We start from the raw sequence: 13,654 nt of genomic DNA on the forward strand, positions 1-13,654 counted from the left end.
ACTGTAATCTTTCTTTCCACAAAAGAAAAGACGATCCAAAAATGTTATTAGCAACAATAGCTTCACTGGAATAAGGTCTCATATTCGAAAAAGACTCATTTGAGGGAATAACCACTACCATTCACGTTGCTTTAGAAGAGGTGGCATTTTTCTCAACATAGCTTTCTGTTTTAACCAGGTCCTATTCTACGTAACACAATGCTGACAAATTCTGCCTAGCTTGTTAAGACGAGGAAAACCACTCGAAATAAAGTCAGCACACAATTACCTAAGTCTTGCTTCTTGTCCAGTTCTATTAGTTTCTATGGAAATAAGAATAAAAGTAAATGACTGTTTTTGCTCTAAGGAATTTACAATTAATCCTGAGAAGATGTCTTAAGTGTAAACCTAAAAGTATGAGATTCTTTGGCTCAAAAAAAAATTTTCCTAACTGCCAGGCCTAGGGTTAAGAGGAAGTTATTTTCTTGGGTTCAGAGATTTGCATATGAATGTTTTAAGCCTCTTAAAGTGGCTTAAAACAACTTGGGACCCAAAGTTGTTGCCAGCTCAAATGTAAATGTTTTTAAACTTCAAATTGCTGCTTCTGTTATCACTGAACCTATAATTTTCCTTAAACAGAGTTCTGACCATTTCATTGCCTCTTAAAAAGCTTCAGTGGGCCGGGCACAGTGGCTCACAGCTGTAATCTCAGCACTTTAGGAGGCAGAGGCAGAGGATTACCTGAGGTCAGGAGTTCAAGACTAGCCTGGCCAATATGGTAAAACCCCGTCTCTACTAAAAGTACGAAAATTAGCTGGGCATGGTGTCAGGTGACTGTAATCCCAGCTACTTGGGAGGCTGAGGCAGGAGAATCACTTGAACCCGGGAGGCGGAGGTTTCAGTGAGCGGAGATCTCGCCATTGCACTCCAGTCTGGGCAAAAAGAGTGAAACTCCGTCTGAAAAAACAGCTTCATTGGTTACTCATTGCCTACAGAAAAGGAAACAGTAAAGGAGATTAATATTTATCTGTGTTTTGGACAATAGGCAAATTGCTTTCCACGAATTATTTAATCCTCATAATGACCCTATGAGATAAGCGCCAGCTCACCACGGTACCCCAGCTTCCTGGTCAAATTGCCCTTTCTCTTTCCCTAAATGGCTTACGATCTCTTTTAATACCTACAGTTTTACTATTTTATCTTTATTAAAATCCCACCAAATTCTTTGGGGAATTAAGTAAGGTGTACAAGTTGTCATATGAGAAACACTGGAGTGATTTGGGCACACACAGTTTTCTGGTCGGCCTGCAATCTCACTTCCAGAAGAGGTCATGAAAATAACAGTGAGAAATGGCCTCTCCCACACCCAGCTTCACGTGTTAAAGCGTGTGCCGTCCACTCCCACTTCTGTTTGTAGACATGGCTGCCCTCAACCTCCGGACGAGTGATTTGGCCCTCAATCCAGGTGAGACTGTAGCAGGCCTCCTTTGTTTGTGTAGAAGATCATCAACTTTGCCATCTTCTGGCATCTAAAGCTTTCTGATCTCCAGTCAACAACATAACATGTGTACCCTTTGGGTCCTCTTTAGTGAGCTCATGGGTAGGCTGCTGCCCACACTCTTGTCAACAGTTTGACAACTAACACAAGAGAGAGCCGAAGGGCTGTTTCTTCAGTCCGTTTCTCTTGGTTCTCCAACTTTTTTTTTGAGACAGAGCCTCGCTCTGGCGCCCAGGCTAGAGTGCAGTGGCGTGATCTTGGCTCACGGCAACATCTGCCTCCCGGAGTCCAAGCAATTCTCCTGACTCAGCCTCCGGAGTAGCTGGGACTACAGGCGCACACCACGACGCCCAGCTAATTTTTGTATTTTTTGTAGATATGGATGGGGTCTCACCATGATACCCACACTGATCTCGAACTCATGAGCTCAGGCAATCCACCCACCTCAGCCTCCCAAAGTGCTAGGATTATAGGCATGAGCCACTGCTCCCAGCCATCCAACTTTTACTTCTGTATCAAACTGGATCCCATAAGTCAGTATTTCTGGATGAATGTATTAGTTATTTGCTTTTAGCAAAGAGACAGCCATGTGAAAAACATTTCCATGTTTTCTGAAAATTAGAACTGAAGGCATTATCTATTACATATCCATTGTTTCTATATAAGAATCCCTGTAATAAATTTTTCTCAGAATTTAGTGCAAGTAAAAGTTTATATCTTCAAACTTTATGGGTCATTTTATCAGACAAAGGAGTCCTATCTGTTCCCCTTCCCGGCTTCCCTACTAGGAACTCAGAGCCACTTTGTGTGCCCCCTGCCTCCCTCTCAGCTTCCTTGTGTCTTTCCTTAAATAGTTTCTGATCTCCTTATGATACCTACAGTTTAAATCTTCTATTTTGCCTTAATTTTAAAAGCTACCCCAAATTTGGGGAAGAATTACATAAAAGATGTATAAGTACATATTATTAGTAACTTGGATATATATTATTAGTAGCCTGAAGTTCCCACTTTTTAAAACATGTATGGGAATGAGTGATTTATAAGCCATTTGGCAGCACATGAATTCCTAAGTAGGAAAATTCATAAGCAAAAGTGGTAATGAAGGCAGGAGGTGTAGTGTCTTCTGTTATCTCACTCCAGCACTTGTTTAAAAAGAGTGGCCAGGTCAGGTAAGTGACCCAGTAACAACAGCAGGTGCCAGGTATAACTCCATTCACTTTAGTCAACAAACAGGTAGGCTGGCTGGGTGGGGTGCCTCACGCCTGTAATCCCAGCACTTTGAGAGGCCGAGGCAGGCAGATCACTAGAGGTCAGGAGTTCAAGTCCAGCCTGACCAACATGGTGAAACCCCATCTCTACTAAAAATACAAAAAAAAAAATTAGCCGGGCATGGTGGCAGGTGCCTGTAATTCCAGCTACTCGTGAGGCTGAGGCAGGAGAATTGCTTGAACCCAGGAGGTGAAGGTTGCAGGTGAGCCGAGATCATGCCACTGCACTCCAGCCTGGATGACAGAGTGAGACTGCATCTCAAAAAAAAAAAAAAAGGTGGGGTTAGACATTGTGGTATGTGCTGCACATTCAGAGAAGAAAGCCCCTGTCTTAAAGCAGCTTACAGTCTAGCGAAGGAGACCAACAAAAACCAAATCACAGCATACTATGCTTGTATAAAGGTAGGAATGGGCAGGGCACAGTGGCACACTTCTGTGATCCCAGCACTTTGGGGGGCCAAGGTGGAAAGATTGTTTGAGCCCAGGAGTTCTAGACCAGCCGAGGCAACACAGCAAAACCTCATCTCTACCAAAAATACAAAAGCCAGGTGTGGTGGCATGTGCCTGTAGTCCCAGCTACTCAGGAGGCTGGGGTGGGAGGATGGTTTGAGCCCAAGAGGAGGACATTGCAGTGAGCCAAGATGGCACTATTGCACTCCAGCCTGGGCAACAGAGCTAGACCATGCCTCAAAAAAAAAAAAAAAGAGAAAAGAAAAAATGATTGAACAGAGGGCATTATGAAAAAACACAGGAAGAACTCCAAAGGCTGGAAGAGTCCTGAAATCTTCCCAGAAGAGGTGGTACCCAAGCCAAGACTTGAAACACTGGAGAGCTGAGCCAGGCTGAGGAGGGAAGAGAGGATGGCTACTGGAGGCAGAAAGGTCACGTGCAAAGGCACAGAAGCCACAGGGTGGATCCAGTACTCTGGAAACTCCCAGGAGTTGGGCATGGCAGGTGCATCAGACAAGATTCGGGGATGGGAGGAGAGGCAGTTTCCCGTCTTGGAGGAGTCTTATAGAAGTCTCATGGGAGACAGGTTTTCAGACAAAAGTCTTCAGGAGTCTGATTTGTCATGCTAAAATGTAAATGTATGCATTTTGCATGAAAACATTTAGCAGCCTCTGAAAGACTTTAATATTTGATATAATCAGTTTTTGTGTTTGTTTGTTTTTTGCGGGGGGGACAGAGTTTTGCTCTTGTTCCCCAGGCTGGAGTGCAGTGGCGCGATCTTGGCTCACTGCAACCTCCACCTCCCAGATTCAAGTGATTCTCCTGCCTCAGCCTCCCGAGTAGCTGGGATTACAGGCATGCGCCACCACGCCCGGCTAAGTTTTGTAGTTTTAGTAGAGATGGGGTTTCACCATTTTGGTCAGGCTGGTCTCAAACTCCTGACCTCAGGTGATCCACCTGCCTCAGCCTCCCCCAAATGGCATGAGCCATTGCACCCACCTGATAGAATCTGTTTTACATTTTTATGTACTTATTATTTATTATTATTATTATTACTTTTTTTTTTTTTTTTGAGGCAGTCTTGCTCTGTCACCCAGGCTGGAGTGCAGTGGCACAATCTTGACTCACTGCAACCTCCGCCTCCCAGGTTCAAGCAATTCTCATGCCTCAGCCTCTGGAGTAGCTGGACCTATAGGCATGTGCCACCACACCCAGCTAATTTTTGTATTTTAGCAGAGACGGGGTTTGTCTGTGTTGGCCAGGCTGGTCTCGAATTCCTGACCTCAAGTGATCCGCCTGCCTTGGCCTCCCAAAGTGCTGGGATTACAGGCATGAGCCAGCACACCCAGCCCAGTTTTACGTTTTTAGAAATCCAATTCACAGAGAAGTCCCTCTGGTGACTGTGGAGAATGGAGGTCACACTGGAGGGTTAGGAGCCACGGCTGTGCGGGCAAATCCAAGCCAGAAGGAATGAGGGCCTTGTAGTAGTACATGCAGGAAGAGGTAACCTGGCAGTGTACAGGGCCTTCTGCTGCTGTAGTGGTGGGCTAGGCCATATGGATCGTTTTTAGTGAAGACAAACACTGGGTGAAACATAAAAAGCATTTTTCTAAAGCCATCAAGGAGCTAACAAGCTAGTGAGGAATTGTTGCACCAAGATCTAGAAGACCACAGTCAAAAGAGGTCAGTACAGGCCGGGCTCGGCGGCTCACGTGTGTAATCCCAGCACTTTGGGAGGCCGAGGCAGGTGGATCACGAGGTCAGGAGATTGAGACCGTCCTGGCGAACACTGAAACCCCGTCTCTACTAAAACTACAAAAAATTAGCAGGGCGTGGTGGCGGGCTTCTGTAGTTCCAGCTACTTGGGAGGCTGAGGCAGGAGAGTGGCATGAACCCAAGGGGCAGAGCTTGCAGTGAGCCGAGATCGCACCACTGCACTCCAGCCTGGGCAACAGAGCGAGACTCTGTCTCAAAAAAAAAAAGAGGGGTCAGTACAGCATTTGCCCAGGTCAAGTGGTAGCTGAGAGACGGCAGTGCTTCCAACAGCCTCAAGCAGCGATTTTAAATCTGGGTTTCATGGGCCATGCAATTCAGAAGATTCATGAACTTGGCTAAGAAAAAAATGAAAAAAATTACATTTTTTTTTTTTGCACTAACCTCTAAATGAAGCTTAGATTTCCCTTCTATCACGAATCTAGGCAACAAGCCATAGTAATGTGTGTGTGTGTGTGTGTGTGTGTGTGTACATTTTTTGAGACGGAGTCCTGCTGTGTCACCCAGGCTGGAGTGCAGTGGCGCGATCTCGGCTCACTGCAACCATTGGCCAGGCTGGTCTCGAACTCCTGACCTCAGTGATCTGCCTGTCTTGGCCTCCCAAAGTGCTGGAGTTACAGCCATGAGCCACTGTGCCTAGCCAAGCCACAGTAATATTATCAGTTGGTAACAAAGTCCCAAGTACTGATAACCCACAGTAATGTTATCAGTACTTGTGACTTTGTCACCAGCAGAAATCAGATATCTTCCTACCACATTTACAGTTGTTGCAGATATCTCAGAATGTCATTTACATTCCTATTTTACAATTTCAGTCATCATTACACCTGCTGCCAGAACGTTATGTAACGCGTTAATAAAGAAGCACATGCACTACTGTTATTGCAAATTTGTTTTTTAATGTTTTGATCACTGTATTTCAACATAATAGATTTCGTTTGACATTACATATTTTATTTATGCATTAAAAAATATTGTTCTCACTTTGGGAGGTCAAGGTGGGAGGATCACTTGAGCCCAGGAGTTCTAGGCAACATAGACCCCCATCTCTACAAAAACTACAAAAGTTAGCTTGGCGTGATGGCACACACCTGTAGTCCCAGCTACTCAGGAGACTAAATTGGAAGGATCACTTGAGGCCAGGAGGTTGAGGCTGCAGTGGGTGCACCCAGATCATGCCTGCGTGACAGAATGAGACCCTGTCTCCAAATAAACACACACACACACACTCTGACACACACCTACATATGTACATATAAAATGTATATAATGTACATATATAAAATGTATATGTATAGGTACATAGTTCTGAGAAGGAGTCATAGCTTCATCAGACTACCAAAGGGGTCTGTGGAACAAAAATCATGAAGCACCTCCAACCCAGTGGGACTAGAGGGGCAATGCTAGAGTTTAGTGCCTATGAACGCTGGGAGTTCTGGTAAACCACCTTGCAGAATTACTATGTATTGTAATACATAGTATTACATTGTATAAGTGTATAAATAATACATAGTATTACATTATATAAATGTATAAATAATACATAGTATTACATTATATAAATGTATAAATAATACATAGTATTACATTATATAAATGTATAAATAATACATAGTATTACATTGTATAATAGAAACTAGGAGTAAAAGTGAATTAGAAGTCAACCACCCCTCACACACACAGATGTTAGTCCAGCTTTGAATCATGTAGATGGCCCTGAAAATCTCAAAATTATAAATTGAATTAAAACTATCCAGATTGCTGGTGCCTTCAAGAAGTAAACTAAAATCATCTCTGAGGACAGATAACATCTCACTTTGTTGCCCAGGCTGGAGTGCAGTGGTGTGATCTTGGCTCACAGTAACTCCACTAATTTTTGTATTTTTAGTAGAGACAAGGTTTCACCTGTGTTGGCCAGGCTGCTCTCGAACTCCTGACCTCATGTGATCCACCCGCCTTGGCCTCCCAAAGTGCTGAGATTACAGGTGTGAGCCATGATGCCTGGCCTCAAATGACTTCTATTAGTAATTTTTCAAATACAATGTCTAGCATAAAGATAACTAGGCACATATGGAGAAAAGATAGTGTGAATGAGAACCAACAGAAGCAACAGATAATACAAACAGGTACTCCAGACAGTGGAATTACTAGACAGTCTGGAAAACAACCATGCTTGTGGAGATAAAAGATGAACTCAAGAATTTCAGCAAGGAACTAGTATCAATAAAAAGTAACACTGCAGATTTGAAAAAAATGTTAGCAATAGGCATGTCTGAGAGGAAAGGACAACCATTTAGATTGGAGGTGGGTGGGAGATTAAAGACAGAAGAGTCTAGAATGATACCTGAGTGAAAACAATAATTACATTAATCAGTGCAGTGGCATATTAAAAAAGAAGTTGTTCTTAGTTGGAAGAAGAGTAAAGTGATGTCCTAGCTTTCTCTTTCAGCTACATGCAATCTTTTTTTTTTTTTTTTTTTTTTTTTTGAGACAGAGTCTTGCTCTGTCACCCAGGCTGGAGTTCAGTGGCACAATCTCAGCTCACTGCAATCTTCACCTCCCGGGTTCAAGCAATTCTCCTGCCTCAGCCTCCTGAGTAGCTGGGATTACAGGCATGCACCACCATACCCAGCTTTTTTTTTTTTTTTTTTTTGCTATTTTTAATCGAGACAGGGTTTCACTATGTTGGCCAGGCTTGTCTGGAACTCCTGACCTCAGGTGATCCACCCACCTCGGCCTTCCAAAGTGCTGGGATACAGGCATGATGCCCGGCCAAGCTAGATGCAGTCTTATTGTCTGGATATACTATAATTTACTTAAACAATTCCCTAGAAATGATTAGATTGTTTCCAAACTTTTGCTACTACAACCACTGCTGCATTTAATACTCTTGTATATGTGTCATTTCATTCATGCCTAGGGATAAAGTAGGATTATTGTAATATACTTTATATATTGTGCATACTAATCCTGTGTTGTTGGTCACATGCATTGCAGATATTTTCTATGGTGTGTCATTCAGTTTTTTTGGAGACAGGGTCTCAGTCGCCCAGGGTGGAGTGCAGGGGCACGTGATTCTCCCACCTCAGCCTCCTGAGTGGCTACAGATGTGCACCACCTACACACGCACACCACCACACCTAGCTAATTTTTTGTATTTTCTGTAGAGACAGAGTTTTGCCACGTTGCCCAGGCTGGTCTCGAACTTCTGGGCTCAAGTGATCTGCCTGCCTTGGCCTCCTAAATTGCTGGGATTACAGGTGTGAGCCACCATGTCCGGCCTAGCTCTTTTTATTTTGCCTTTTATCCCACAGAAGTAGTCAACTGAATGGAGTCAATTTTCTTCATGGTCTTCGGTTATTATATATTACTTAAGGAGTCTTATCCCAAGGACATTAATCGAGTTTCCAATATTTTCTTCCAAAACTTTAGTTTTGCTTTTTTACATTTCGGTATTTAATCCACCTAAAATTAATGGATGTGGTGTGATATAAGAATTGAACTTTTCTCCATATGATAGCTAATCATCCCATTTTATTCCCATTTTATATGTGTGTGTATATATATATATGCACACACACATACACACATACATATATGTGTGTGTGTGTATATATACACATTTGTGTATAAAGGCAGGGGTCTCACTCTGTTGCCCAGGCAGAAGTGCAGCCCTGTCCTCCTGGCTCAAGCAATTCTCTCACCTCCACGTCCTGAATAGCTAGGACTACAGGCACACACCACCACGTCCAGCTAATTTTTAAATTTTTTGTAGAGACAGACTCTCACTATGTTGCCCAGTCTGGGTCTCAAACTCCTGGTCTCAACCCATCCTCCTGCCTTATCCCCCTAAAGTGCTGGGATTATGGGTGTGATCCACCATGCCTGACCCATTCAGGTATGTTTTATTGAACAGTCCATTCTTTCTTCCTGACTTTTAATGGTATCGTGTGTGTGTGTGTGTGTGTGTGTGTGTGTGTATGTTTGGCTGTTCATTTCCATTAGTCTATTAATTTGTTCTAGATCTAAAACCACAGTACTTGCTGTAGATTTTAGTTTAGTTTTGTTTCAGTGTGGTTTGGTTTGGTTTGGTTTGGTGTGGTTTGGTGTGGTGTGGTGTGGTGTGGTGTGGTGTGGTGTGGTGTGGTGTGGTGTGGTGTGGTTTGGTTTGGTTTGGTTTGGTTTTTGAGATGGAGTCTCACTCTGTCGCCCTGGCTAGAGGGCAGTGGCACGATCTCGGCTCACTGCAACCTCCGCCTCCTGAGTTCAAGCAGTTCTCCTGCCTCAGCCTCACGAATAGCTGGGACTACAGGTGCCTGCCACCATGCCTGGCTGATTTTTTATTTTAAAAGGGTTTCACCATATTGACCAGGCTGGCCTCAAACTTGTGATCTGCCTACCTCGGCCTCCCAAAGTGCTGGGATTACAGGTGTAAGCCACCATGCCTGGCCCTATAGCTTTTAGTTTTAACTTTAAATAACTATTTAAATTACTAAAATATATATGCCATTGTCAATATTTTAGAAAAACTGAGAGAAGAAAAAAATCACGTAACATTTCACCATCCTAAAATAACCACCAATAAAATGTTAGTGTTTGTGCTTCCTTCTTGATGGTGGAGTTAAATGACTGAGGAAAACAATAACATGTCTAGAAAATGGGCCTAGTGCAGAAAAGGCTTCTTTAGCCTAAGTAGGGGAGAACAGAAAAAAAATGTAAATATGTTCTTAAATTTTTTTTAATTTATTATTTTTTTTTTTTTTGGAGATGTAGTCTCGTTGTCACCCAGGCTGGAGTGCAGTGGCACCGATCTCGGCTCACTGCAACCTCCACCCCCTGGGTTCAAACGATTCTCCTGCCTCAGCCTCCTGAGTAGCTGGGATTACAGGCAGGTGCCACCACGCCAGGCTAATTTTTTTGTATTTTAGTAGAGATGGGGTTTCACCATTGTGATCGTTAATGGGTGTCAACTTGAGTGGATCGAAGGATACAAAGTATTGATCCTGGCTGTATTTGTGAGGGTGTTGCCAAAAGAGATGAACATTTGAGTCAGTGGGCTGGGGATGGCAGACCCACCCTTAATCTGGTTGGCACAATCTAGTCAGCTGCCAGTGAATATAAGCAGGCAGAAAAACGTGAAAAGGAGAGACTGGCCTAGACTCCCACCCTACATCTTTCTCCCATGCTGGATGCTTCCTACCCTGGAACATTGGACTCCAGGTTCTTCAGTTTTGGGACTCAGACTGGCTCTCCTTGCTCCTCAACTTGCAGATGGCCTGTTGTGGGACCTTGTGATTGTATACATTAATACTTAATAAACTCATATATATATATATATATATAATACATATATATATATATATATGAGTTAATAATACTTAATAAACTCATATATATGATATATATATATCTCCTATTAGTTCTATCCTTCTAGAGAACTGTAATACAACCATGTTGGCCTGGCTGATCTCGAACTCCTGACCTCAGGTGATCCACCTGCCTCAGCAGCCTCCCAAAGTGCTGGGACTACTGGCGTGAGCCACCGCGCCCGGCCTGTTCTTTAAATTTGAAGAATTTTTAGAGGAATGCTAAACAGTTTGTTTTTAAAAGGCCCAAAGAAGAATAAAACCACTTACGTCAAAAGAAGTGTTCCCTGAACATGAAGCAAGCCCCTTCCTTCCTTCCTTCTTTCCTTCTTTCCTGACTTCCTTCCTTCCTTCCTTTTTTGAGACAGGGTCTCACTCTGTTGCCTAGGTTGGAGTGCAGTGGCACAATCATGGCTCACTGAAGCCTCAACCTCCCAGGCTCAGTCAATCCTCCCACCTCAGCCTTTCAAGTAGCTGGGACTATAAGCACGCACCACCACGCCCAGCTAATATTTTTGTATTTTTTGTAGAGTTGGGGTTTCGCCATGTTGCCTAGCCTGGTCTTGAACTCCTGGACCCAGGCAATCCTCCTACCCCAGCCTCACAAAGTGCTGGGGCTACAGGCATGAGCCACTGCACGTGGCCGAGGCAAGAGACTCTGAAGAAGATAAAACAGTGGACAGCCCAGTCAATAGATTTAGACATCCATCCCACCCAAGAGACTGTAAGAAAGAAGTCGCTCCATCCTCTATCAGATAGGAACCTGGGCCTTCCTTACTGCTTGTCATTCACAGCCAGCCAAGACATCTTAGGCTACACTCCAGTGACCTTTAAAATTAAACTGCTTAATTTTAGTGGATTAACCAGAACAGCCAGGAATGGGTCATGATGACCTGGGAGGAGACCAGCAGTTTGCCTGTGTTCATAAACAAGATCTCATGATCCAATTTTATTCTGGCTTTTAGAAACAAATTAATTTTATGGGATAAAAAAATTCAGGAGGAAAGGTAAGAAAGGAAGAGGGAAGGAATTAATCAAGTTGGGTTTTTAGAATGAATGTTGAAAAACCAAAATTCAGGCTGGGCGTGGTGGCTCACGCCTGTAATCCCAGCACTTTGGGAAGCCGAGGCAGGCTGATCACTTGAGGTCAGGAGGTCAAGACCAGCCTGGTCAACATGACAAAACCCCATCTCTACTAAAAATACAAAAAAGCTGGGAGTGGTGATGCATGCCTGTAGTCCCCGCTACTTGGGAGGCTGAGGCAGGAGAATCACTTGAACCCAGAAGGTGGAGGTTGCAGTGAGCCGAGATGGTGCCACTGCACTCCAGCCTGGGTGATGGAGTGAGACTCTGTCTCAAAAAAAAAAAAGTTGGCCAGGCCCAGTGGCTCACCCCTGTAATCCCTGCACTTTGGGAGGCCGAGGCCAGAGGATCACTTGAGCTCGGGGGTTTGAGATCAGCCAGGGCAACACAGTGAGACCCTATGTCTACACAAAATTAGCCTGTGGTCCCAGATACTCAGGAGTCTGAGGTGGGAGGATCGCTTGAGCCCAAGAGGTCAAGGCTGCAGTGAGATGTGATTGTGCCACTGCACTCCAGCCTGGGTGACTAATAGGAAGAAAGCAATGGAAAAGAAACTGGGATTCTTATAAAAAGCAAGCTAATTTTCTAATCTAAGTCAGAATACCCAGAACATATACAAGGACAAATGAGTCAGTAAAGTGACAAAGCCAAACCTAGAGCTATTTATGAAGAATAGAAAGGCCTATGCTGCGTCAGGAAGAAAAGGCAAACCCAGCGCTGGAATGGTCTACCAAAGAAGGTTGTAAGAGCTATAGTCTTAGACACGACAGAAAAATTAATAGATATTCTTCTGTCCTGAAAGGTTTAAGTGGCTGCTCACCCAACATTTGCAAAGGGCGATATCAGAAAGTCTCTGGAGTTTCCTTCCAGTTTCCAATCTGCCTGCATGCAGCAGTCTTCCATAGATTTATGCATGGTTCCACACATCTCTTCCAGAATATTAATACTAATTCCTTACATTGAGAGGCACTTTTTGTTTTTCAAAATATTTTCACAAGGAGCAGGGTACAGTGAAATGATCCTATGACTTGGAGTCAGAAAATGAAGCTCAGGTCCAGAATCTACATTTTTATTAACTCAGCAGCTGTGGAGAAATTACTTCCTTATCTGTAAACTGGAGCTAATAATAATACCAACATAAAAAGTTTGCTATAGGGAAAAAGTGAGATGAAGTATTAAAAGGTTTTTGGCTGGGTGCAGTAATTACTGGCTCATGCCTGTAATCCCAGTATTTTGGGAGGCTGAGGAGGGAGAATAGCTTGAGGCCAGGAGTTCAAGATCAGCCTGGACAACATACCAAGACCCCATCTCTACAAAAAAATTTTAAAAATTAGCCTGGTGTTGTGGCATGCACCTTTAGTCCTAGCTACTCAGGAGGCTTGGGAGACTGGCTTGAGCCCAGGAGTTGGAGGCTGCAGTGAGCTATGATTGCATCACTGCACTCCAGCCTGGGCAACAGAGCCAGACCCTGTCTCTAACAAACAAAATAAAATAAGGTACTAAAAGGTTTTTGAGGCCGGGTGCGGTGGCTCACCCCTGTAATCCTGGCACTTTGGGAAGCCAAGGTGGGCGGATCACCTGACTTCAGGAATTTGAGACCAGCCTGGCCAACATGGTGAAACCCCATCTATACTAAAAATACAAAAAATTGGCCGAATGCAGTGGCTCACGCCTGTAATCCCAGCACTTTGGGAGGCCAAGGCAGGTGGATTACCTGAGGTCAGGAGTTCGAGATCAGCCGGACCAACATGGTGAAATGCCATCTCTACTAAAATCATAAAAATTAGCCAGGCCTGGTGGTGCACACCTGTAGTCCCAGCTACTTGGGAGGCTGAGACATGAGAATTGCTTGAACATGGGAGGCGGAGGTTGCAGTGAGCCGAGATTGCACCACTGCACTCCAGCCTGGGCAACAGAGTGAGACTCTGTCTCAAAAAAAAAAAGGCTTTTGACTGTAGTCCCAGCTACTCAGGAAGCTGAGGTGGGAGGATCACTTGAGCCCAGGAGGTGGTGGAGGTTGCAGTGAGCCAAGATGGCACCACTGTGCACCAGCCTGGTTGTCAGAGTGAGACCCTGTCTCAAAAAAAAAAAAAAAAAAAAAAAAGAGGTTTTGAGAAGTCAGAGTATCACACATATATAAGATGTATAAGATGTTGTCTTCATCTTCTTACAACAATACATTGACATAGACAGTTAGCATTATCCGATTTTCAGATATAAAAGCTTCAGCATTTCCG

The sequence above is a fragment of the Nomascus leucogenys genome, chromosome 8, assembly GCF_006542625.1.
Source record: "Nomascus leucogenys isolate Asia chromosome 8, Asia_NLE_v1, whole genome shotgun sequence".
Lineage (NCBI taxonomy): Eukaryota > Metazoa > Chordata > Mammalia > Primates > Hylobatidae > Nomascus > Nomascus leucogenys.